Source organism: Numida meleagris, chromosome 1, assembly GCF_002078875.1.
Source record: "Numida meleagris isolate 19003 breed g44 Domestic line chromosome 1, NumMel1.0, whole genome shotgun sequence".
In the NCBI taxonomy this organism is placed as follows: Eukaryota; Metazoa; Chordata; class Aves; order Galliformes; family Numididae; genus Numida; species Numida meleagris.
Genome location: NC_034409.1, coordinates 89,511,916 through 89,525,502, shown reverse-complemented (window position 1 = coordinate 89,525,502; position 13,587 = coordinate 89,511,916). Strand labels below are relative to the sequence as shown.

Genomic DNA, 13,587 nt, shown 5'->3' with positions numbered 1-13,587 from the left:
CCACCATTGTACATTTAACACTTGCTTCAGTTCTTGTATTATCATAAGCAAGTAAAAATTTCAAGATTCCATTCGTACCTTCCTTTACAACACTAAGATCCTGACAGAACAAAATGTAGACTCCTCTGTTTCCTTTCTAATTAGTCTTTGCCATCCATGCTCTCAAGTTTTCCTGGCATTGTAAAGTCAAAAAAAAAAAAAAAACATGTATTTTTCTGAAGAAACAAATTAAGAATGTGGGCAATCACATGAACTCCCAGTAGCCAAGGTTTGAAGAAAAATTATCACTTCTGTAAGACTCACAATAACTTTCTGGCCTGTCATTAAATCATGAAACTTATTCAGAGGTTAAAAAAAAATTAGGTCAGCAAATGGAGTCTGTATATTCAATCTCAGGCTACTAGAGAGAGTGCATGGTGCTCTACAAGTTGTAGTTAATACCCCAACTTCATGGAGAAGAGAACCATAAAAACCAGCTGTTGTCTTTATTCTCAGAATTTATTTACAACATTCCCAGTTTGTGTAGCTGTGAAGCCCCATTGTGACAGCCACAGATACTGACAAGCAATCAATAAGCCAATACCAAAGTGTCAGTGGTCACTCATGTCACATCACTCCTTTAAAACACTGCCCTGCCCTAGCCCAAAGCTGCTCTGACACCTGGCAGATGCTCCAGTGCTGAAGAGACCAGAAAACAAGAAGATAAAGTACATAAACTACACCAAGTGCTGCCTGTCAGCATTTATGATGAAGAGGTGACTTGCTAACAAGAGAATAGACAAAAAATACTTGATAATAACAAGTTGTATTTCAAAACTTATTTGCATGTTATTCGTCTACTTTCTTTTGATCATCAGATGTTAGCACATATGTTGTACTAAGTATTTGTACCACCAGAACATTTTCCTTTGTAGAAATAAGTTGTTAAATTCCATATCTGATGTGTTCATTTATGCTAAAATAGAAGCAATTGCCTAGGGCCCAGACTGTGCTCTCCTCGAAGCAGCAAACAGACTCCTTCACTTGGCAGCATAAGCTGCTATGATTGTTGCCCTCTTGAATGTTCTTTTCATCCCCTCGATGAACCTGATAACTCAGCCAAAAAAGCAGAATTATTTTGTCCTAATGCACCCTGAAGAAAATGGCATGTGTGCTCCTAAGCCACTCTAATGATAAAAAAAATGAATCCTTGTGGTGCCTGAGGTTGTTAGCTGAGTTTTCACGCTCAAAAGTTCAAGCTACGTTTACTAATGTGCTATAAACAAAAATGATTTTTCATAGTTAACACCACAGTTGCTTATGTTTTGAAGAAACAAGATGTTTTGGCATGAGAAAAAGTGCCAAACTTGTAGATATATCAACACTCCTAACAAAAAACAACGTTTTGTTTTTGTTTAAATGCTCATAAAACACAATAAAGCTGAGTGCTAGTATGGTGGAGATTACAGCTTACAAACATTTTCATTCTGTAAAATTAGAACCCAAATACTTGGGTCACTACCTTTTTTGTTTGGTTTCCTGACATATCAGAAGTAGAAATAAGACCGTATACTTTTTCATGTATTTTTTTATTTTTAAAACTCAAGAAGTAACTTTGTTTATTTCTAAATATCAAACAGCATTTAAAAAAAAAAAACAAAAACACAAAAAACAGAACAGACAAAAGTCTTAGAATTAACTCCAGAAAAGATTTTTAAGTCTCAGTGTTTTGGGATCCCTCATTCTGGTATAATACAGAAACTTATCTTTACTATACTGATATTTCAAGATCACTTTAATTCACTACAATTACTCACGAAACTGACAGTAAGCTGAATTTTAAATTTAGTCAGTGCAGCTGGATGGAGAAATTTCAACTACTGAAGGTAAGAAGATAACTTTTATTCAAAAACTTCTCTGGCTTAGTCAACAACAACCTTCTCTGGGATGCAGACTGGCTTCCTCTGTGTGATAAAAACCTGTAGTGCTAGCCCTTAACCAAAACCACTTGCACGAGAGCTGTGTCAGGCTGCAGACCTGGCCTGGTTCATTCAGCACAAAGGTCAGAGATGGGGTTTCTGCAGCTTGCTCCTGCCTGGCAAGCACCAGCCCAGCTGCATTCTACCGTTTACGATAAAAGGCAGCAGCAGACCCCACGAGAGTCAGCCCCACACGCGGAAACACTTGAGTTCACAGAAGTCGTGGCCTTCTGACTCTACGTGGGTTTTTCTTCTGCTTGTTTTGAACCTCCGCGTTGCAGCTACATATGTTCCATTGCCCAGGCTGTGCCCTAGAGACACAACCCGATGATGCTCCAACACTTGTAGATGTTTACTGAACATCCCTTGTCACCATGACTTTCTTCCATGTCAGCCTTAAACCCATTCTGTTTACCAGTATGTCCCTTACCACTGCAGAAAAGCTTCCCAGCCCATCAGCATCTCTGCAAGTTTTAGAGAAAAAACATGGGATGCAGTGAGGTCAAGGGGAGACAGTGCAGGTGGCCACTAACAACCATTCAGCAGCACCCCAAGCTGCAAACGCCGCGAAGAATTGTGCACAGAAGGGCAGAAAACATCAGTGAAGGCAAGCAGGTACATTGCTACTGACAGGGGATGGAAATTCAGATAGGAAGAGATGGGAAAAGCAGAGCTACTGAACCACCAACACCACATGTTAAAAAACCAAAGGATTATATAAGTAGTTAGACTGCATTCAAAAGCTTTTCGTAAACACAAACAAAACCACAAGATACTTGAAAAAAATATAATATATTGACAGTTCCATAACAAACAGAACTGGGTAAATGTTTTGCAAGACTGAGTTCAGCGACACTGATACCGAGGCAGGGATTATTATCAATCTCAGGCTCTCTGACACAAAGCTAAGCTACCACCTTTCACCTATCACCTGCCTTTCAAAAGCAACACTTCCCTGCAAATTTAGCACACTTTCAGCACTGAAAGAGGAAAAAAAAAAAAGAAGCGTCACACACCATATTTAACCAAACCTCAGTCTTGCGCCCTCAGAATTTAGCAGCATGCTCAAGAAATGGGATCTAGAGCTGCTGTATTAGTGTTACTTGAGCGTATCAGATTTGATACCAATCATGAATTCCTTTCTATATGCACTAAAACACCTCCATAGTCAACAAATGCTTTATGCACACAATCAAAATCACTAGAGGAAACACTGACTAGGGTACAGAAATCAAGACTACAAGCAGAAGGTTCGAAGGGGGGAAATGCTAAGAATTCAGTCACCTCCTCTGTATGCCCAGGCAGAAGAAAGCGCATTCAAGCAAAAAGAATGAGGTCTCCGACACACCTTCTTGTCATCAGTCTGAATGCCTTGCCACTGAACAGGACACAGCTGAAGATACTAGACAATGCAACACTTGCATTCAATTCAAATAAGGCTTAAAAAGACATAACTTCACACAACAGCGGTAATATAATCATCATCAGAGTTGTTACAAACTTCTTTTGAACTTCAGATTTAGCAATTTTCATCTAATTCTTCCTCACACTTCTAACAGGAGGGAAGGAAAACCATGATCTTTTCAGGTTACTGCTGTATTGTTAATTAGAGAGGCTTAATTTGCAGGGACATAAGGCGGCAATGGTCTGGGCTTTTTGAACAAAGATGAACAGGACTCACTGGATGAGTTTTACAGATGAAACCCAAGAATGCCTTCCTGTTGCCTTATCCCAGAGATGCATGAGCACAGTTCATGCTCCATTTTAAGATGAGCAGGGGCACACTTCAGCAGTTAAACTCCCCTGCTCATCCTTGCATGCTGTTTCAGAACTTGAGTTGCTTTAAGGGACTTAGAAACTCTAGCTTCAATTAATTTAACATTAACTGTACACTAATTTGGTTTGTTTCAACTTTTTAAAAAATTGTATACAATAGAAGATATGAGGAACTGTACTTTTATAGTAAAGACATCTGAATAATAGATAGCATATCTACGCTCTGTACTGTTACATTGCACCTTATTTGTACCAGTCTATGAAATCCAGTCAGATATTGCAGTCTGCTTCTGTGCTGAAGACATGTTCCAGCCTTACATCTTCAGCAAATTTTATTCACAAACTACCTACTTCTTACCGCTGTTATTAGCTAAGATATTAAACAGTAATATCCAGACAAGCTTTTAGAAATTGCCATTAACCATCTGTTTAGTCTCCAATTTTCTCCTGCAGCATGTCCTACTGACACTTCATTGCTAGCCACTTCACCATGTCCTTCACAATACTTGCACTAAACTCGTTTTTTCCATGTAGCAACATGAAAAAACGATCCAGGTAAGTCCACCATCCATACATAGGTGAAGATAACTAGTAATCCGTTACCAAGTAATCAGTTTGGTTATCCTCCGAATCAATCTCCAGTAAAGCCTTTTTGCACTTTGTATTACTTGACCTATAACCGTCTCTCATGTCTTTTCCACTGAATTTACCCAGAAACATTTCAGCCCACTGTGGTAAAAAACTAGCAGAGTTGTAATTGATCGTTGTTCTTCTGTTTCTGAACTATTAGCAGCAAGTTCGTTATACTTCTGTCCTATGGAGAAGTGACCTCATAGTGGTTCAATCCCAGTTTCTTTTGCCTAGTTAAGCAAAGAAACAGGAAGGATTACTTACAGACAACCAGTGAATGAGAAACTGAAATATCTAAAGATAGAAAGTGTTTTAAAAAGGAGAAAAACAAGAAATGTTGTAGATGGTTTAGATGGACAACGTAGATGTTTATCCAAACGTAAGTACTACCTGCAAGAATGACGCTGCTATCACAGCTTAATGCTGTGCAAGATTCAGCGAGAACAATCTTTTATTAGATGGCTCCAGAGATCCCTCCAGGATTCTGTGCTCATCCCCATCTATGTAAGCAAAACTTTAGGAAGGTCATTTTTACCTTTACCTTAGAGGTCACAATCAAAGCAGTGTTTGAATTGCATCTTTTCTCTGAACCACAGCTTGGCTTCCCAGAATCATTTCTAACATGAAGAGGATGATACAAAGGTAAGTTACTGGGCCATCAAATCTACAGTTCTCTCCTTAATCTTCTGCTTTGCTGCTTATCCTCTGATCCACTAAGTGATGCTTTCCCTTTTGTTCCCACCTGGGCTGTCTCTGCAAGTAGTTTAACCTTTACAGAATATTTGCCTCATTCCCCCCTCCTCTTCTTTTCATCTTCACCTTCCTCCACTTCCATAGACATCTTACAGAAAAGCTCTCCAATTTTAAATCATCCTATAATAAATTACAATCAAAATGAGGCACCTGTGACCAAATAATCCCACGTAACTGTAGAGGGCCTGATTCTGCGTAATCATGGAGATCCCACTGCTCTTATTCATCTCGGTGGAAGTACTAGGCCAAGTCCCTCACAGTACAAGCCAAAAGACTGACTTGCAACCAGCTTATAAATAATTTAATATTTGTCTGATGACATTCATTGTATCTTGGAGCTCTCCTGCCTTCACTAATGCGAGGTGGCTTCTGCTTCCCTTTTCTTTACAATCAGAAAAGGGAACATCACAGGACTCCATTCTTATCCCTCATTTATTTGGTCTTAGTGTGACTTAGGCATTGAGAGGTGGCTCTGAATTGAGGATCTAAAAACTGAAATTGAACTCAGACACGGAGCAGTCTCTTTCAAATCATGCCATTATTTTTCCTCATATCAATCCGTATGATGTATGGATTTATACTTCAAAGACTACTACATAAGGAACAGATTAGTGTCAATGATATGACTTGGTAGGAAGGGGAAGGATAACAAAGAAAAGAGAAAGAATAAAGAAAGGAAAAGGAAGGACTACAAATCCTTTGGAGTTACTCAGTTCTCCTTTGCTTTTTCCCTAATAGCCTGCAGAAATCGTCTCCCAGTAAAAGAGAGGGAATGTAATAATTTTTTTCTGAGTACTTTGCTGTCCGTAGCTCCTCTGCAAGTACCCTGGGATTGTTTTTTTGCTGGACACCTGCACAGAAGCAGTATCCCACAGGGTAAGTTTGCCCTTTTCCCGGAGGCCCCAAGAGGTTTGTGGGCTGCCGAGAGAGAAGGTATAAGAGACGTGCTGGAAATGTAAAGGTACTGAGTGCCACTAGCATAGAAATATATATGACAGCTCATCTGAAGCAAAGAGCTCTAAAAACTTCTGCCCAGGCTGCCACGCTACAGTAGTAGTAGTTCTGAATAAAGCAATGGAGAAGAATTAGGAAGTTCCTAAAAAAAAAAAAAAAAAAAAAAAAAAAACACTTCAGTCTGCTTCCTGTCTTCTCACATACAGAGAGAAACATTGCTGATAGAGTCCTATCGTTCAGAACTCCATGGGAAAGGTGCACATCAGATGACTAATGTTGCTTTTCTGTACAAGAAGAAGCCCTTCTTTAGATAGTAATCACTGTAAGACTTGGCCCAGAACACAAACTTGGGATGTATGTGGCATTTTCTTGGAGACTATCTACAGTATTAGAAGACACCTATTTTTAGCCTGCAAGGTACTGACATAACATATTTAAATGTTGCCTTTATCAAGTTAAAGTTGGTCAAACTAGGGGGAAATAAAGAACCTGCCTGCAACAAGTTATTCTATTTTAAAGCCTGAGTCACTCAAATTGCTTGGTGTGTCTGAAACATCAAAAGTTATCTATTAGAAACAAATATCTGGCAGTGCTGCCAGCATTTAGGTCACTCGGGTCCTAAAAAAATACATGCACGTGATATCCAGCACTTGAACATCCTATGAAAATTCATTCCAAGTTTTAGTGATTCTCCTGAAGTAAAATCTTTATCAGATCAGTCTCCCATATTTATTTAAAATAACTCCAGCCATTTTATTTCCAGCTAATTATCTAATTATTCCTTTCTCCCTCAGCTTCTCAGGATCCACAGCCATGCTATGTGTATAGCTGGGCTGTTAACCTCAAGTCTCCAATTAATACTGTTATTTTATTCCTTTAATTTTTTTTTCCCCTGCGTTCTCTGATGTATTAATGTCAGATAACGTTTATGTTAAAATAAAGGCGAAAAAAAAGACAACATTTCTCTGAAACAGCCTAAAATAACACAGACGTTGCTGATGGTTTTTGATCACTTACACAAGAAGTTGTCATAGCGAGTCAGCCCAAAAACATATCCAGGTAATATTCTTTGCAATACAGTCAAACAACAGATGTTTAAGAAACATGACACAGAACGATCTTTCCCTAATATATCCGCTCAGCTTTTGACAATAGGTTGTTCAGGAAATTACTAATGTATATTTAATGAGCAAAGTCATATACAAGGGTGAAGGTATTAATACCAGCTATTCTTAGCCACAAGTGTATTAATCTATAAAAATATTATTTTCCACTTAGCTGTAGGGTAAGTCGGAGGCAAGGCAATTCAGATTCAAAACCAGGCATCCAATTCCTACAGCTAAGGCACCAAATGGTATTTCCCTAACAGCACAGGGGCAGGATGAAGAAAAATAAGTTTATAATTCAGAGGCAGTTAACACACTGAGAAGGAACATGATAAAGTTAAAAATAAAAAGCACCGGGAGGTGCTCTGGTTCAATGTGACTGTCTGTGTCACCCAGACAGGGACCAGACACCAGCTGGGTCTACACCATCTTTTCCTTTTTTATTTGCATTTTTAAACAAAAACTGGCATAAGAATTGTTATTAAGTTTTGTTGAAGACACTCCAATTAAAACTGCAAAGTCTCTTAGCAAAAACAAACAAAAAGTCGTTTCATGTGGGAGGGGGAAACAAGAGAAACAGAAAATATATCCAAGATGTAGAGTATATAGAAAGTAGGAGGCTGTTACAACTGCTGTATAATTTATTTTAAACAAACTCTTAATTCTACAAAACACACTATCCTACTGAACTGCACTAAACTCAGTAAAATCTACTAAACCCAGTATTCCTGTCCCTGTTTTTTCTTTCAGCTGTGAACCCAGCTCCTAGAATAAAGCTGTCACTTCAGCCACCAGGTGCTTTCATTCCCGCCTCCAACCCACAACAGTTATGACAAGGGATTAAGAAAAACAGCTACACTGGGCAGCCCAAGATGGTATGTAATAAACGGTTTAACCCTGGGTAAATCAGATGACAAGTGTGGGTGGCTCTGATTGAAATGACAAGGCAGTTTGTCACCCCTCGTTCTGCCACAGAGATCAGCAGTACTAACATTTTCTGCTGAGTTGAGAGGAAAGCAGCCTGAAACTTGCATGTTTTGGAGGATATGCGCAAAAGGCGTCGAAAACAAAAGGGGTCAGCCCCAGTGCTGAAATGCCTCTTTTGCCCTAAACAGGTCAGCAGTGGAAGAGACGTCATTTCTAAGATGCTCTTGCAAGAAAACACCACTGTCTGTGGAAGTGGACAGGAAAAAAAACAAGACAAGAAATATACTGAGTTCTCTTGCTTTAAGTTCCTATGTACTATTGTCAGAGATACTCAGCTTACCTGCAACTCCCAGTAGCAACTCCTGCTACCACAGAGGCTGCATTTTGCTCTGTCCAACAGCAAGACTTCATCACTGTCATAAGCTATTAACTAGTCCTGAGTGCCCCAGGTGATTTGGATGGCACTGTTTCAGGTGTTACAAGTATTTATATAGATAAATATAGCAAATATTTGCAAAAGACTGCACATACCTCAGTCCTGCAATGACCCGTGTTTATTTAATCTTAACTTCCATTTGCGCATTAATTTCTGGACTGCGCAAGGTGGTACACAATCAGAATCCAAATGAACAGCTGACAAAATCTGTTGAGGGGAACAGGCACCAAAAGAGGCAGCAGCTGTTTGAAGTTCACAGAATCACAGAACAGTAGGGGTTGGAAGGGACCTCTGGAGATCATTGAGTCTAACCCCTTGCTAAAGCAGTTCCCTACAGCAGGTTGCACAGGAAAGCATCCAGGCAAATCTCAAATATCCCCAGAGAAGGAGGCTACACCACCTCTGGGCAGCCTGCTCCAGGGCTCTGTCACCCTCGTGACAGGTCAGTGAAAGCCCTGGATCCAAAACCACTGCAAATGGAGAGGGTGTGTGACAGCGCGGCGAGATTCCCAGCAGCATGAGAGGCATCAAGGTTTATAAGAGGAATTAATACCACAACTTCAGACCCCGTTACGCTATTGAACTTACTCGCTGTATGAATTTGAAGACAGTGGCCTTACTGCGTTTTCATTTTCGACACCCACACAGAGCCTTTGTGAAAGCCCCTCTGGTTCTTCCCTCTGACTTAGCCTTGTAACGAGGAAGACTTCAAAACATTTTTAGCCTCTGTGCCTGGAGAAAAATTCTGGCGGCTCCTCTGCCTCCCACTCTCACCACTCCTTTTCAGCACCTTGGAAAACCCCCTACTGTTCTTAATGTACGTACCTCTGCAGTTACAGATGCCAACGTTCTGAGTTAGTCAAATGTTCACCATCCTGCTTCTATCCCAAGAACAGGAGCAGGGCCTGCTGAAGGTTTGCTATCCAGCACTAATCCAGGGACACCTAGGTAGATGCACCACACTATCTAGTCTCATTGCAGTGCCCTGGGAACTCATAACCTTACTACAGTTCTGTACACACATTTTGCATGAAACAAAATGTTCTTCGCTATTAAAACGTTGCTAGAAGTGAAAATATAAATCGAGCGAGTGATTGATACATTTTCATTCCATTTAAGCCTTTAATTTAATACAGCAGTTGCAGTATTGGCATTTCAAAAGAAAAACAAAGGCAAAGTAAAGAGATTTCCCTTCTGGCAGTAACACAACAATCTGTCATTTTCTTCTACAGAGGAGCATGTTCACAATAGGTTTTTTGGTGGTTATTTCCATACTGACCTCCTTCTAATATCAACTTTCAATGCCCAGCTCTGTCAAGGAAAAGTCAACTTTGTCATTTCTGTTCTACAGACAGTTGCTTAAGAGAAATACTGTGACCTTATTCTTGCAGTTTCCCATACATCATTAGCATTCTCAGTAATAAGGGTAGTATCATAGAAAGATATTATCTTTTTAACATCCATTCACCCATTCTTAAATCTTGTAATCGATATCAGGTGACTTCCCCTTCCCAGTGCCCTACCTGAACATAAATGCTAACTGATGAATGCCATTCACTCCTCATCTGTGTTTGTTCACACTTGTCCTTTTGAACTCTTCTGCATAGTAATGTTACTTTTACATCTTCTTTTGCTCTTATCTTTTGCATGTACCCCAGACTCAAGCTAACCTTCTAGTAACTTCTAGAAAACAATATTGAGTGCAACTCCTGTGGCTAACCCATACACCGAAATTCTGTATTTAATAGCCTGCCCTTGACTGGCATCAATAGATTCCCAAGAGTAGAAGAACAAGACAATCTGAGTTTTAGGATCTTTCTGAGCTACGTAAACATATTAACTGATTTTTTTTGTTCTGTTATGGCATTTTAGCATCCTGCTATGAAGCACTGAATGGATTTTAACTATTCTTTGTAGTACTAGTAAGCTTGTGTGAGTGTTTCAAAGTTGTCATTTCAAATAACCGCACTGATTTCTTCTCTAATGTTGTTATGAGCCATTGCTATTTTGAATTTTGCTAGGTCTCCTCTACTGAACTAGCTAGCACAGAATTCCCATTAACTTACCCAGTGAGCTCTCATCACTCCCAAGAGACAAGGCCATTTAAGGTTGTACTAATTGGACTCTTAAAACCTTCAGCCAATTTTGAAGTTTCATTTTTAATGTAAATCATTGTAAATATTTACACAAATTTAATTATAACATTGTTGACAGAGCCTGAAGTGATCACTGGTGTTTCGGCCATGCTCTACTGTTTTTTTTCCACCTGTTATTTCTTGGTACCACTCACCCTGAGGCACATCCCAGCCGCACCCAGTACATCTCACTTCAGCCCAGTTGTACAGGGGGTCCTGGTCTCTGCATGCTGGATGTGGCACTTACTTGCTGACAGATTTTGCTTTGACTGATGGTTTTATTTTTTGTTAATTTAGTGATTGTAAAGATATATATAGTATCTTACAATTAATCTACTACACGCTTCAGCGGTATATTTATCTTCCAGTCCTTTTTATTCTTTCTGCAACAACTTACATGAAGATACTTCTCTTATCTTAATAGGGGTTTCTATTTATATTACTGGGGTTGTTCAAAAATAGCAACAAGAAACAACTTCCTCTTGCTTTGGTGGAAAACTCATAACCAAGGGTCCCTAAAAAATACTTTTGAATAGTTTTTTACTAGTTCTAGTTTAGTCTTCCATTCTGCTAGTCTATCCTGAATTTAGACACGGAAACATAATACAGCTAACAGCTAAAGCAATTAGCATTTCTATTCCGGGCTTTGGCCAAGACTTTCTATACAGCAATTACCCATTTCTTACTTGATTTACCACATTATAATACACACTACAAAAACATACTATCTCAGAAGAGTAGTGTAAGAACCTGTTAATTCTTATGAAGTACAGCAAAATTCTAAGATGTTATTAAATTAACAAACGTAATGTAATTAGCAGCAAGCGCCAATACATTAAAGGATACAAAAATCTACACTGGGAGAGGAGATTATACTCAAGAGATGGGAATTGCTAAATCCTGCTAGGAACACAGTTTATTCTGCAGTGTAGGTGATGTCAAGCCACATTCCCAAATTATGTTACAGCCCAACCAGAATCAAAGGCTATCACATAATTCAGGGACAAGGTTAAGACACAATTCGTTGTCCTGTTTACACTGCAAGACCAAAATGTGTTTTAGCCACAATGTAATTAGAGCTATCAAAAAGCTAATTTTTCAGCATAGTTTGACTGATTTTGCACAGGGGCTTCTTTCTGTTTGCATTCACAAAAAGTCCATCTACTCTGAGGCTTTTAGGAGATTCCTGTTCATATTGCAACACCGATACTGGGATGCTACTAATGGTTAAAAGCCTGGTGTATCCATCCTATGCTAATTTCATATGCTAGGAACAGCATTCACATTGTCAGCTCCCAGTACACAATGCTAGGTATGAAGGAAACATCCCACCCATTAGACACATCTCTGTTGTTTTGTGATCCTGCACAATCCACCCATCCACAGTGTCTTCTTGGAGGAGAAGGAAAGTGACTGAAGTAGCAATGACCAACACCTTTGGGTAAGCAATGTGAACAAGACACGGATCTAAAAATACATAACTTGTATATTTCCTTACAGCAGAGCAGCACCATACTCTTTCCTCATCACACAGCACAATGTCTCTCCTTGTAGAGAGAGATTTATGTCTCGATCCCATAGATATAACCGTCTGATAACAAATCTCAGCTGTGTCACCAATGGGGAGGTAAATAGCTAGGAAGTCATTCCTGTGCCACTTGCTTCTTAAAGATGAAATCTGGGTAGTACTTCAGCAAGAGAAGTGAAACAGGGCAGAAACAGAGGAGGTCCTGACACCAATACCACTCACTGCCTTTAAAATAGTAAATGCAAGCTAAAAGATAAATATTCCACTATTTCTGGGATCAGCTGAGAAAGCATTCTTGCCCCTCATCTTTGACTGTATGCATGTAATACAAAACAAAAACACAAACACCAACAACCTGATGTATAGCATAGAAAAGAGAAAATCAATATATTTTGTAATTTTAATATGTACAGATGTAGAGGTAAAACGCTTAAGATCATCTCGTTTCTTATTAAATTTACATTTAGAAATAGCTTAGATAATGGAAGTGAAACACATTTTCATGCTAATATATCACATAGCACATATGAACTGAATGGGCTTACACATATTTGCCTGCAATGCACCCTTAAACCCATTCACACATTTTTGTATTGCTTTCTGCATATACATTTGTGCAATGTCAACAGTGTCTGTAGTTTTATCTTGCCATTGACTTATAATGCGCTTGATTAAACATGGTGTATTCTTGTGCACCTCACCTCTCAAATACACAAACAAGAACAAAGGACTGTAGAAGACCTTCTTAGCTAACTGTCTTTTGCTCCTACATACAGTCATATGATAAAATTCCACACACTCAGCAAGCTTCTCCTGAATATCAGTTTCTACTTCCCTTGCCCAAGAATGACCTAAGCCAAAACTCTTCATATGGTGCACATACTTCTTCTATTCCCTTCGAAGAAGTAGCAACCAGTTTATATCTATTTGTTCTAACATGCACTCATTTTTATTTCATCCTCTCTCCTCCTGGTGTAATTTAGACAGCAGTCATCACCTCTCTCAAATCTACTGCACAAATACACAAGTGAGTGTCCTTTTACACACCACATACAGATGTTGAAGAGGCAATGTTTTGATGAGCTATATGTAAATTCCATTCAAAGTGCCACTTGCCTTTAGGGCTCTATTTCGAAGTATTTTGTGCTTCCCCCCCCCCCCCCCCATCCTCCCTCAGCTCAAGGCTCCAAGATTGAAAGGCTCAACAGAATGACAGCTCTGGAAAAAAAAAAAAATCCCAAGCAGCTTTCAGGCAAGCTCACACCCCTCTGGCTCTCACATACTACCTCACAGATAATAGATAAGCGCCATGCACTGAGCGTTTTCCAAGCCACATTACAAATATTACCCTGTATAAGCCAGAACATCCTGAACAAAAGCTCTG

General features: G+C 39.3%; 1 protein-coding gene across 3 annotated transcripts in view; it reads right to left on the bottom strand.

The window, feature by feature from the left end:
* Positions 1 to 13,587, bottom strand: part of CD247 (CD247 molecule) — a 47,148-nt gene that overhangs the window by 21,988 nt on the left and 11,573 nt on the right. The window lies entirely within an intron of this gene.